The 14,206-nt window shown below is 36.9% G+C and overlaps 1 protein-coding gene across 2 annotated transcripts in view; it reads right to left on the minus strand.

Moving 5' to 3' along the window:
• The window catches only part of LOC118182618 (uncharacterized), a 269,407-nt gene that overhangs the window by 178,814 nt on the left and 76,387 nt on the right, over nt 1-14,206 (minus strand). The gene's annotated exons all lie outside the window — the stretch shown is intronic.

The raw sequence follows: 14,206 nt of genomic DNA on the forward strand, positions 1-14,206 counted from the left end.
AGTACAAAGGGGTAAAAACTTTAGAACCTCAAGGAATGATGCAGGCAAATAAGAAAGTTCTAAAATGTTTTCAGTGTCAGGGTGAAGGACACATAAAACGTTTTTGTCCAGCAATAAACCTGATAGCGAAACCCAAGAGAGGAAGCGAAAAAGAGGATACGGACGAGGTGGAAGCAAAGGGATTAAATAAAATATGCGTAGGGTTGAAGTTAGCTAACTATGCAGAAGAAATTCCGTTAACTAGGGCAAGTGGGGAATTACCTAGGATAGAACTGCAGATAGGCAACGCTAGATTCAAAGAAGTGATTGATAGCGGAGCAGAAGTTACTGTAATCCGGAAATCGGTAGTTCCACAGAAATATTTGGAGTCTGGAGGGAAGATATGGTTACAACCCGCCGTGGGACCCCAGGTAGAAGCCCAATTAGTTACAGTACCTATCAGTATCTGGTCAGGAGAAGAGGAGGTACAGCCTTATGTAAACGTTCATGCAGCAGTAGTGCATAATTTGAACGAGGAAGCGCTGGTGACACCTCGAGATTTTAGACTTCTCAGGGAACAAGGAAATATTTATTGGGGAGAAGATAAGGAAGAAAAACTAGTATTGGGAGTTGGTCAGGTATCGAGTAACTTGGACGGAAAGGAATCGACAGAAAAAGCCAGTCACGAGGTCGAAGGTGAAACGGAAATAGCTTGTACTACGCCGTTGGTAAGGAGTAAAGATGAGGGGGAAGTAGAAGTGGGAGGCAGTGAGCAAGTGTCAGCTGATAACCCACCCTTATCGCAAACTCAACGTTTTAGACAGGAGCAAGCGGAATGTATTTTGCTGAAAAGCGCGTTCATGGATGCACGTAATAACAAGAATGGGTATTGGCTGGAGTCAGGAATTTTGTACCATACGGGAAGTGTCAATGGGCAGCGATGTAGTCAGTTAGTTGTTCCTCAAAGCCGCAGGAAAGAAATTGTGAAGTTGGCTCACGAAAGCTTACAAGGGGGGCACTTCGCAGCAAAGAAGACGGCGGAAAGGATTAAAATGTCGTTTTGGTGGGAAGGATTTGTCAAAGGAGGTGCGGAAGTGGTGCGAAGCTTGCAAGGAATGCCAGCTACGAAGGAAAGTTAAAGTGAAGGATAGGGCTCCAATTACAGCAGTAGGGAGGCCAGAACTTCCATTTCAAGTGGTTAATGCGGACGTTTTAGGGCCGATTGAGCCAAAATCTTCAAGAGGGCACCAGTATGTGTTATGTGTTGTTGATCAACATAGCAGATGGCCGGAGGCAATTCCACTAAAGGCGATAACAGCGAAAGCTACATGTGACGCTTTCATCGATATTTTCATGCGAACAGGAGTTCCGAGAATGATAGCCATGGATAACGGAACGAACTTTAAGGCTAAGCTAACACAAGAATTTTTAACTAGGTTAGGGGCCTCGCCAAAATTTTCTACGCCAGGGTATCCGCAGTCAAACGGGCTAGTGGAAAGATGGATAGGAACAATGAAGTCAATGTTGCATCACGTGATAAATACTCAAGGAAGAAACTGGGATAAGCAGTTACCATATTTGTTATGGGCTTATAGGGAGATACCGAATTCAACTACCGGAGTCTCACCATTTTTGCTGATGTATGGTCGGGTGCCAGTGGGGCCACTGGCGATACTTAAATCAAGTTGGGTAGATGAGACGGTATTACCACGAGGAGTTGGGGAATCAGTTACTGAATATTTAATTTCTCTTCGAAATAGGTTACAGGAGGCAGAGAAATTCGCTAAAGAAAATTCGGAAGCTAAACAGCAGAAATATGTTCAGCATCATAATTTGAAGTCTAAGGAAAATGAATTCGAGATAGGAGATGAGGTAGTAGTACTGATACCAACGTCAACAAATAAACTTTGCTCGAAATGGACAGGACCTGGAGAAATAGTTACGAAAAAGTCTCCACATTCATATTTGGTAAAATTGCCAGATGAATCTGTTAGACATTTGCATCAAAATAAGTTACGGAAATATATATAGCCTATAAATGCAGTAGGGATAATCTATGAGGCTGACACAGAATTTGGGGAGGTGCAGCACGCGCCTATTCAAAGAAACCCTAAAGTAGACAAACTTTTAGAGAGGATCTGTGTTTCAGAGGAATGGAAACATTTAGATAGGTCACAAAGGAATCAGTTGAGCAGATTAATCAAATCTTTCCATGTAGTGTTTGACGGGGAGATTAAATGTGCGAAGGTAGGATCCCACAGTATCAGGTTAAAAACGGGAGTTGAAAGAAAGCAACCTCATGTTTATAAGGTACCTGAGGCGTTGAAGCCACAGGTGGAAAAGCAAATTGCTGATTTGTTAGAAAGAGGTTTAATTGAACCTTCCACAGCAGAGATTGCTTACCCTATTGTGTGTGTAGCGAAACAGGACGGAAGCGTACGTTTATGTTGTGATTATCGAGGGCTTAATGCGGAAAGTCAGATTGTCCCATTTCCTATGCAAAACGCAGAAGAGCTTCGATATAAGGCAGGGGCAGCACGTTATTTGTCTACGCTAGATATTCTTAAGGGGTATTGGGAAATCCCTATGGAGAAGGAAAGTAGACATCTGACGAGTTTTGTTTCTCCGAAGGGTCAGTATCAGTGGAAAGTGATGCCGTTCGGTTTGTCAGGTGCTGCCGCAACTTTCCAAAGAGTTATGAATCAAGCTCTTAGACCACATAGTGATTATGCTGAAAGTTTCATCGATGATATAATTGTCTATTCGTCAACGTGGGAAGAACATCTTAAACATTTAAGAGCCGTACTCAGTACTTTACAGACATTGAACTTTACGGCTAATTTAGAGAAATGCTCTTTTGGCAAGTCGGAGGTAAAGTATTTAGGTCACATAGTAGGCTCAGGCACACATGACCCAGATCCAGAGAAATTGCAGGTCATTAAAAATTTGAAGCCACCTAGAACCAAAAAGGCATTAAGATCAGTTTTGGGGTTATATAATTACTATCGAGAGTATGTTCCGAATTATGCAAAAATAGCTAGGCCGTTAACTGATCTCACGAGAAAATCTATACCTAATGATATACCTTGGGGGTCTGAAGCCGAGAAGGCATTCAAAGAATTAAAGGATGCATTGTGCACGGCATCGTCTTTATATACGCCAGATATACGAAAACCTTTTGAAATTAACACAGACGCCTCACTAATAGGTATTGGAGCGTGTTTACTTCAACGAGATGAGTATGGGAAAGCTAGACCGATAACATTTGCTAGCCAGAAATTAACCAGCGCTCAGTCTAAATGGAGCACTATAGAAAGAGAGGCATATGCAATAATTTGGGCTCTCGACAAGTTCGAAACTTGGACATACGGAAATAAAATTTTGTTGCATACAGACCATAACCCATTAAAGTACTTAACCGAAGGGATACCCCGGAATGCTAGATTACAGAGATGGGCATTAGCTCTATCCCGCTTCCAAGTCACTGTAATGCATAAACCAGGAGCTAAAAACTCCGATGCAGACGCATTGTCGAGGATCCCTCACGAATGTATAAGTGACCAATAATCTGAACTAAATTGGAAAAAAAAACAAAGAAACTTATGTTGGTATTTTTTTTTTTTTTGTGTGTGTGTGTGTGTGTGTTTATTATTGTAACACTACAAAGGATAATGTTCAATACTAGTATGGCAAAAAGTATATAGATATTGTAATTTTCATTTATTATTTTTTTTGTATTATTGTGGTTACTCTAGAAAAGATTGTGTTATTAGGGTATATTAGTAAACGAATTATTCCTTACAGAAGTGTCAGTGAGTTGATATTGCAAAGTTTTGTTTGTATCGCTATAGAAATTTGGACATGTGCAGTTTTTATGTTTATGTGTTTTAAGTGTTCTTTTTTGTGTTAGTGTTTATAACTGTAGCATGACCTTTTTTTTTTTTTTTTTTTTTTTTTTTTTTTTTTTTTTTTTTGTGCTCTCTGATTTTACTGTGATTCCTTGTGCTGTGTCCCGGAAAAGAGGGACTACCTGGTAAGTGCCAAAATAATATGGGTTTCAAATTTTTCGACTCAGTCGTAAATATTTACAAACCAGAGGGGAGGTGTGAAGTTCCTTCCCCTGATGAAAGAGGAAGAACGGAAGTGACTTACCCCGGAAAAACCGGTCGAGGCAGGCTGGTGGGGGGAAGAAAGACTGGAAGGGGAGGGCACTGGGAGTTGGACCGGCGAGCATGCCGTGTGAGAACGTAGAGAAATAAAATATGTTTTAATTTCTTTTGCGTGCCTTGTATACATACATTGTATATAGTTTATTTTACAGTGTACTCGTTGTATGGTGTATCCATAGTGCAGTTTGTGTAATAAATTAGTGAAAAAAATGTCAAAGCGGACAAGTGTTATTTTCCCACTATGGTAAGTTTACACAGAAGAACCCACCTCGTGTTTGAACGAGCGCGAGGCATGACAAGTTCCATGCACCTATCGTTAGCAAGAGCATTGAGCACCATACAGGTGACAGCCTGACTTTAGCTCAGTTCTGCCCACAATTTTAAGACAGATGGCTGGGGTGATGGCTTTGAGGGCCTCCTACCTCTCTCAAAAAGACTTATGGCTCACCACATATTTAGAGTGCCACAGCACAGACACTATACATTTACAAACATCCATGCCTTTTCCTGTATTTGAACCAGGGCACTTTGGTATAACAGTCACTAACTACTATCTCAGTTGGGCAATATGTTTACAATACAATGGAATTATACTGCAAACATAGCCTGACTCTGCTTTAGCAAGTACAAGCAGTTTTACTCCAAAGCGAACATGCAACAAGTGTCAAATTTCCCTGAAGTGTATTACGAGATATGCAAATGATTAGCATTCCAGCACATATGCACAAAGCAGGTAACAGCAATGCCATCTACATTTGTATAACTGCACACAGAATCTCATAAACTTTTCATTTCCATCCAGATATTGCCCATATCTTTCTCAGCATTTTGATGGGTAATATGCCTACTTTTTTAGTAAATGCGTATTGTCATTTGGTCAAGAACTTAATTTTTGAGAACTGTAGCCAGCTCCTGCATCGCTGACTGGTTGTCAGCAGTTGACTCTACTTCCCATGGCTTGACCAGATGCTTTTAACTTGCATCCCAAGTCTCCGAATTCACAGGCATCATGAGCCTATTTTTTTTTCTTTATAATTCATCAAGTTCTCCACACATATAGATATATTAGGTACATTACATTGTCATGCTCCCTTGGGAAGTATTACTCAGGCAATGGAAACCCAGAATAATACTGTAATATTGCAAGAGCTCTCATTTGCAAATTGCATCTGAATGTCGGTTGTGTTTTGTTTCATATAAGAAAAAGAAATTCAGAATAGCATGTATCCAAATTAGTGTGTAGCCTATGAGGACTGTGATTTATCGCTGCTGTTGTACTGGCTGGATCCCATGACCGTCAGGTGAATATGAAACTGATGAGTTAAGGAAGGTCATACTGAATGTCGTGCAGGATAACAGCAGCTCTGAGCCACTGAAACTTGAGAGGACAAACATGTTAGCCTTGTAGACTTTAAAACCATGCCACATAACTTGAGTTAGGAACTCATGTATACAACAAGTGTCCACATGGACACTGCAATAACGTCTACAATATCATCGATATGACTGCTGTAGTGACACCAGGTCATATCAGATGAATACCAGTTCTGCATATTGCATCATGATTGACATATCGATATATGGAGGCATCAAGGAGAGTAAACATTGCCAGCCACCATTCATCTCAGTCATATGGGCGTAGCATCTGTCGTGCTGGTATGGATGCCATTGCATACAGATCATAATTTCCTGTTCTTCACATAGCCTCAAATACGGACAAAAAGTGTTACATTTGTAATCTGTGCCCTCACTTTGAGACCTGCATCTTTCAAGACAATGAATGACATTGCCCATGCCACCTTGACCTTTCTATGGAAGGTGTTCAAATGCTGCATGGCCAGCACATTCTGCAGATTTCACAGAAACATCTGGTCATAAGTTGCTGACAGACTGATATGTCATCACTTACCACCAATTAAAATTGATAAACTCTGGCATGGAGTTGAAGCCACATGTAGTGAAGTACTTGTATATGGCACCCAAGCTAAATTCAATTCAGTGCCCAACCAAATTACAGCTGTTGTTGCTTCTAGAGGAGTCATTCCTGTATGAATTCCACACACTCTGTACCAAAAGTCACTCACAAATTTAGGCATGCCTTCCTCCTATTATACTGTGGATGTACAATGAATAAGATTCTGGCATTTTCCTTCCTTCCTGGTGTACAAGTTTTAATATCCAGCAGTGTACACATTAAGGGAAAATATTAGGTACACATAACAAAAATGGATAATTTATTTTTTAATCAATTAAATCATGCCAATAAAATTCTTGCGTAATTGTATATAAATAAAGCTTCCTTAAATAGGCTGACCATATTTCCATGAATCAAAAATGGAATGCTAAGATGGCAAAAAGTGAGAGAATTGATCATGACAAAGAAAGGCAACACAAAATATTGAACATAAACATGTTAAGCTATTCATTAACCTTCAATAAAAGAACCCACATAAAATATATACACACGTATTAGAGGCGCACCATATTCAGATATGATGATACTTTTAAAAAGCATTTTTATACATTCTTGTAGGTGACAGCAGTTATGCTACACAATACTGTTTTTAATATTTTAACTTATTCATACAGGTGGGCTTAGACCAATTTTTTTATTTTATTTATTTAAATTTTTTGTTGGCAATGCATACATTTTTTTCATTCCCAGAGTTGAAGTTGATCTATTTGGTTATGGCAAAGCGCACGACAAATATCTGCGTATGGAAAGGATGTCATCATGAATGACTTTAACCTAGATTAGCAGACTTCTCTATGAATGCATCTCATAACATTATAGTAATAACATATATGGAAACCAAAATAACTTATATATGTAAGATAAAAATATATGAATCAAAGTTATAGATTAAACTATAAACATTAATTCTTCCTCTCTATTCTAAAATCGTAATAACTTCTTTGCATTACGTCATCTTATAAATAATACTTTACAGGATCAAAATTTTATTATTTATTTATATTTTTTTTAATTTGCTTGTGCTTTTAAACTCTTTTTCTTTAAAAAGGCTTCTCTGTCGCTACGCCTTTTTCTTTTTGAAGGGGGGAATATGTAAGATAAAAATATATGAATCAAAATTATAGATTAAACTATAAACATTAATTCTTCCTCTCTATTCTAAAATCGTAATAACTTCTTTGCATTGCGTCATTTCTAGATCACTCTATGATCGGCGCAGCTCTGATGACGTAATCATTGGGAACTGAAACTGTCCTTGTAAACCAAAACTTTTCTCTTCGCGTGCCTCCATCTTGCATAACTACGCACTTCAGCTTTTGCTCTGTGCTGTGCTAAGATGTAATTTCGCTGGCTTGCTTTCTATCTCAAAAATGTAAATCTTCTGTGGAAAGGCACGACTAGAGTGCCAAGTGATTGTGGCCACAAATATCAATTGGAAATAAAAATGGAATTAAAACTGCCTCGACTGCCAAGTTCTTTAGATGTTACCAAGTTAGCATTACTAGCATACTGCGCAATCAAAATCTTCTTCAATATGGGTCTAATCACGCATCTACTGTGTTCCGTCTTTTCCTTGTTTTGCTCATATTATGATATATATATATATATTATATACAAGCCTTATAAGAATATGCTTATATTATAATGCTTTCTCTTAGGTCCATGTCAAAATAATTGTGAGGTCACTAAGACTGTGAGCCATAGTGGCAGAGGCCAAACGTATATAATATATTAAACAGGTTAAGTTTTATGTTAAGGTACACTGCACAGAAAAAAGGGGGAGGGACAGTTCTAGATCTCCCGTTGGGCGAATGACAAAATTGAACTTGCGTTTTTCATAGCTTAAAAGCGTGACTCAGGATACATATTAGATTTAGTAGATATATGTGCCCTGGTGTTCAAAAATATATTCAGTATAAATTAATTTAAAACTGTTTGTAAAAATTTCACTGCTTACTAAACAACATGACAACTTTTATGAACTAAGATCATATCTTTAAACCCTTCACAACGGGTGTGTCATATATGAATCAGTTCTTAATCCTCTTATGCAATGGCATGCTGGCAGCCCACCTTGGAGATGGTATGCTGTTGCAGTCATACGATCTCGCAGGATGGGGTATTTTGCATCAGTACACTTAAAATTCCTTAAAAGTAATTTTTAATCAATTACTGATTTTTTCTGTAATGGTATCCAACAGTAATATAATTATAAATACAGGACATTAAGAGATTCTGAAATTTTAATTAACATCTAAATGCAGAATAAAATATTTGACTCATCTTGATGAAATGTTGTACAAACTTATCTAAATCTATATCTAAATACATGCAAAAACTAGTAAAATAAATAATTAAATATTATAGCATAAATTATTCAGAAAGGAGACAGTGTGCGATAGTCTAGTTGCTAAAATTTCATTAGTTGTGAAATACATTTTCAGGTTTGGCCTTTTAATTATTTCCAGCAGAATAATCCTAAATATCCCTTCATTTTAGGCAAATCTACAGGAGCCTGTTAATTTTGGATGAAGATGGTTTTTCACTCATCTTTCGTTCATAGAAATTATTCGTTTCTTCATTTCTTTCAGAAAAATGTTGAAAAAATAAACTTTAATCACATAACTATGAACTAAGCTTATTCCTGCAATTCCCATAAATTCATAAGGCTTCAATTACCTAACAGATCAAATTCATGACTGAGTATCCCTGTTGCGCTGGATTGTGAGGTGAAAGGAAAACAAGCTTCTTATTCAGTTTCCAACAAAATTTCTGTATTCAAATCACTATCCTTACTTGAAGCTAAAGGCTTCGGGGTCAAAATAGTCACTCATGGGTTCATTTACAGTTCAGATATATCCCTGTTCCATTAAAAACTTCTTTCTCGTAGACATCATGCTTTTAGTTTAACTTGACTGACTGCTGTGGGGGGTGGCTGGCAGGCGACTTGGCTACAGTGCCGTGGGGACCACCGGTGACCGGCAAAACGACCAATAGTAAAAATGCATAATTAGAGTAAATATCGATACTAGTACATTTTAAATAATACCATTAATGGTTTGAAGAATAATAAATTGCGAAAATTCAAATAAAAAACAGCAAAAATGGTCTACAGTGCCTCGGGAGTCACCGGTGACCATGAAAAATGCATTAGACACGATTATATAACTCACCTTATCCTCTGTAGGTTAATATTTCAACATAATATACATCAAATAACAAAAAATTCTTGTTGGGGCAATGGGCAAAACACATTAAATGCGAGCGGCAGTCTAAACCAGTGGTCGTCAACCCTTAGAACTTCACAAACCACTGCATATATAATTTTGTATTTGACGAACCACTAACATGAATTTAAAAACTAAATACATTTATGTAATAATAATCAGCAAACTACATAACATTTCGTTTACATTGAAAAATTACGTGAAAAGTACAAAAATCTTACCTTCTTGTACAGAAAGCTTCACATTTCCATATCACTGAAAAGGAACTTCACAAAAAGCAAAAACAAACCGGCAATATCAATAAACTGATAGTGTTATGCCGCCAATTCTTAATTATTGTAAACATAATAAATCATCGCTTACTCAGCAATGGTGGCATTGATCAACAGTTAGACAAAACAAAAACTTTCAGTGATCTCTACATATAATAAAAGAAAGAGTCTGTCTGTGTGTGTGCGTCTTTCGTTTGCGCCTAGCGTAAGCTAATAGACCCACGGCTACGAAATTTGGTACATAGGTGCATCTAGACAAGAGCCAGTGCACCTCGAAGCAATTTTTTCGAAATTCGAATTAGAATTTTTTTAATTTTATGTTTTGTGATGAAATCGCGTAATTTTGAGACATAATGGGCTATAGGAAATCAAGATTTTACTCTGCACACTCCACTTTCACATCGTCATGAAACGTAGGCACTTAGCTATTTTACGAACTTAAAATAAATTTTGTGTTTCAATAAATCGATTCGATACGAATTTATTTAACAAAGGGAGTTTAACACCTTTTCAACAGGATTTTTTCTAAAAAGGTTTATTTTTAAAAATGTACAGTTTATTTGCCTTTGATTTTTGGACATGTTAAACTTTCATCCTTGCGACTGCTTTTACAAAAAGAATTTTGGAAAAATTATAATATTTTGTATTTTTAAATGAAGCTTCCGAGTACACTTCTCACATCTCATATCTTTAAAAATGAGATTTTGGCAACAATTTTCCTGTCTTATTGTTGTTGATAGATTTTTGATGAAATCAATCATTTTGAATAGTTTCATTCTTTTAGAAATATGGGTTTGGCAACAATTTTTCATTGTATTTCTTATGTCACTATTTTTAAGAGATTGGCATATTTCATTGCCATTTATATATATATAATACATTTTTATTAATTTTTTTTGTATAAATTGTTCTGCAGAGTAAAAAATTCTGCGCGGATTTTTATGTTTTCATTTGCTTTCATGTTATTTTTTTGCTTATTTCACTGTTTGTAAGATATTGAAAAGTTTTGCATGATTTTTTTTTCTTCAACGGAAAGCAGGTTAATTTTTTTTATTAGGATAATTAATATTTGTATTAAGGGATATAGCTTATTTCGTTGTATTTTTTTCTCTTGAAAATACAAGATAAAATATCATTAATTATACTTTACTTTTCAGAATTTTTTGTTTTTGTATTCTTTTATGTTATTTATTGCTCATTTCCCTGTTTTTAAGATATTAAAAAGTTTTGAGTGATTTTTATAGGAAGCAAAGTTCTTAACCTCCCTTATAATATTTGACTTCTTAAGATTTTGCAAAGGGAAGTTGGTTAATTTATTTATTAGGATAATTAATATTTGTATTAAAGGATATTGCTTATTTCATTGTAATTTTGTTATACGTAATAACTTTTTTTATGAAGTTGTTCTGCAGAGTAAAATTCTACGCAGTTTTTAAATTTAACATAAATTTAACGTTTGGTGTTCCCTTCAGCCATTTTTCTGGTACATTTAAAAGCCAGACGAAGGCTGGCAGTGAAGCTGCTGTGCAATTACAAACAAGAATGCAGATGGTTTTCATAAAAGTCCACCAAGATGCCTATTGACACGGAGAAAAACTGTTATTAACGACCACAATGGCATATGTTTGTAATTCAAAAGGAAAGAGAATTCCAGTTCACGATATTTTTGATAATAGCAGCATATCCATTGATGCCAACTCTAATTTACAAATGTCTCTAGATACACCTGCAAAAGTAGCTAAATTCAGATGGAATTTCACTAAAAATAGTAGCTAAATTTTTTTTTAAAAATTATAATCCATATTCCATAATAGGTTTTGTTACTCATCATTTTGTAAACTGAATCTTCATGAAAATAAAGTCCCAATTTTTCTGCAGACCATGAAAAAGTTTTCAAAGACCACTTAGCGACCGCTGCTCTAAACTGTTGCTAAAAAACTTACTTCTGCTATATAAAGATGCAAACAGAATACAAATGGTAATTCCTAAAAACCACAGCTCCATTCTCAATGTTACCATAGGAAGAGGGGGAAAAAAAAACTGAAGTATCAGAAGCTGTTCAAAGTTTACATCATGTGATGCCTCAACTGCACATCAGCTGGGTTTCGTTTACTATTATTTTGTTTTATATTGCCCGCTTGTACATCTAAATGAATTATCAGAATCAGAACGTCAGAATCACAGACACATGGTCAATAATGTATAGGTTCAAATAAGCTAACTGCGGTGGATACAAAGCACCATCTAGTGTTGTAAAAAATTCTAAAAGAATGCATTTGTTTAAAAAATGCATGTATGATACACCTATCTGGAATATTACTGTGGGTGGCAATGCACCTGTGCATCACTCAACTACTAGCGACATTTGAGACTAATGCATATATAGTCAGTCTAAACACCCTTCTCCAAAGGGTCTTCAGTTCAGCAACATGATGTCACGAAGGGGGTTAACTGCCAGCAGAATTTACATATTGTTTATCATTAGGAAGTCTTTTCTAGCCAAAGATAGATTTTTCTCTAACCTTACAATATTTACAATACTTTTGAGAATAGCTTTGTTTTGATCTGCAAATAATGTGCTTAATCTGTGTAAGGTCAGCTATCTGAATTAATAGATTCCTTGTTATTTTCAACCTTAGCCATGGTTCAATGAAATCCATTTTGGGTAATATAGTAGTTAATTTGAAAAGTGCTCGATGGACTAAAATACAATAGACAAAATTTAACTAGAAAAACTAGTTGGTCAAAACTTAACTAGAAATAAACAATTCGTAACCTGCAAAACTCTTGTTAAACCAGAACAAGTCAAAAAACCGTATAATAAAGGAGCCAAAAGAGGCCCAATATAGCTTTCTTCCAATTATTCTAAAAATTAACACAAAGGTTTAGGCTTTATTTAGTTTGATTCTTCACTGAATATGCATCATTGTCATAAGATGGAAAAAACTATTTCATTTTTCTGCCAACCCTTTAATAGCCATATATTATATAAACCAGTGGGATCTCCGACTTGCTGAAAAATTTGTGTAAACAAGCAACCAAAAATTATAAGATACATATTTCGAAGAAATTCGAGTCACAATACGGCCCGAGCACCTGAAATTTAGTCAAATTCCTAACATGTTCGCAAAACCACTGATATACATAATAGAGATCTAGCTCTTTCATTTCTGTGCTAAATAAATGTGTAAGCAAAAATGCCAAAATTCCTTAATATCATACATGCAAGAGAGAAAGAAAATAAACATTAAATATATAATGCATGATAGAACCACATTATGTATAACCTTTATTATAAATAAACATAACCCAATAATACATGTTACATGAACATTGCATAATGTACGTAGGTTAGGGCAAAAGTCATGGCAACTATTTTTTTTTCTTGAAGATACCAGTTCGGTTGGAAAATGTGACATTTACAGACAAAAGGACAAAGTCTTAACTACATGTGTGGACAATAAATAACACTGAAATATCATAAGACACGAATTTATTATGGTAGTATCCAGGGTAAAATGGTATTCACCGTGCAAAAGAATAACACAATACACATAAAGTTGACATGACAAACTTGGGCCTAAAGACTCTCAATGTAGTCTCCTGCTACTGTCACCATGCGCTGCCAACGATGTGGGAGGCGCTGAATATCATCAGCCTCAGCATTTGCAGCACCATATGTGAATCAGGTCATCTGTTGGTGCACAGCATTAGCAATGTGCTCTCGTGTTGCAAACCGCCTACCACGTATTGGTTCCTTAATCTTGGGAATGAGATCAAAGTCACAGGGCGAAAGGTCAGGAGAGTACGGTGAGTGCTCCAGTTCTTCCTATACCCGATGTCGGAGTAGCTGCCGTACACACTCTGCTTTATGTGGTCTTGCATTGTCGTGCAGAATTATTGCACTGTCCATAAGATCCAGACTTTTATCCCGAACGCCACGTCGTACCTGTCGCACCAGGAAGTCCCTGGAGTACTGTGCGGTCACTGTTTTGCCATGAGGAACAAAGTGGCAAACAATGACACCCCTGACGTCATACGCGATGATCACCATCAAATTGACTGGGGAAGGATTTTGACGGACCTGCTGCTGCCTTGGTGATCCAGGATGTCGCCACTCCGCGGACTGACGTTTCAGTTATGGTTCGTATGCCAGGGCGCAAAATTCATCAATGGCAATTATTCGCGACAAGAATTGATCACCGTTCTGTTGCCAGCGCGCAAAGTGGTCGGAGCATATTGCATAGCGCACCCACCCCACTGCGAAGCGATTTTGCGTAGCTGTAGCTCATTACGCAATATCCTGTGGATGGTGCATTTGTCAATGCCACTTGCCCTAACTCCAGTAACATCCATCGTCTGTCTTCATCAATCAGGTGCTCGATGACGGCATGTGCCAAGTCGGTCCGCACACTCACCGGTCGTCCCGAACGTTGCTCATCACTGGTTGACACACGTCCTTGCTGAAACTTTCCTACCCACCATGCTACTGTACGATATGGTAGGGCATTATTCCCAAGGGCATATTAATTCACTGTGACATTCCATCACATTTCTCCCTCAGAGAACGGCTATTTTGATGTA

Source organism: Stegodyphus dumicola, chromosome 6 (assembly GCF_044657685.1).
Source record: "Stegodyphus dumicola isolate Sdum_Otavi_A_Nest chromosome 6, ASM4465768v1".
In the NCBI taxonomy this organism is placed as follows: Eukaryota; Metazoa; Arthropoda; class Arachnida; order Araneae; family Eresidae; genus Stegodyphus; species Stegodyphus dumicola.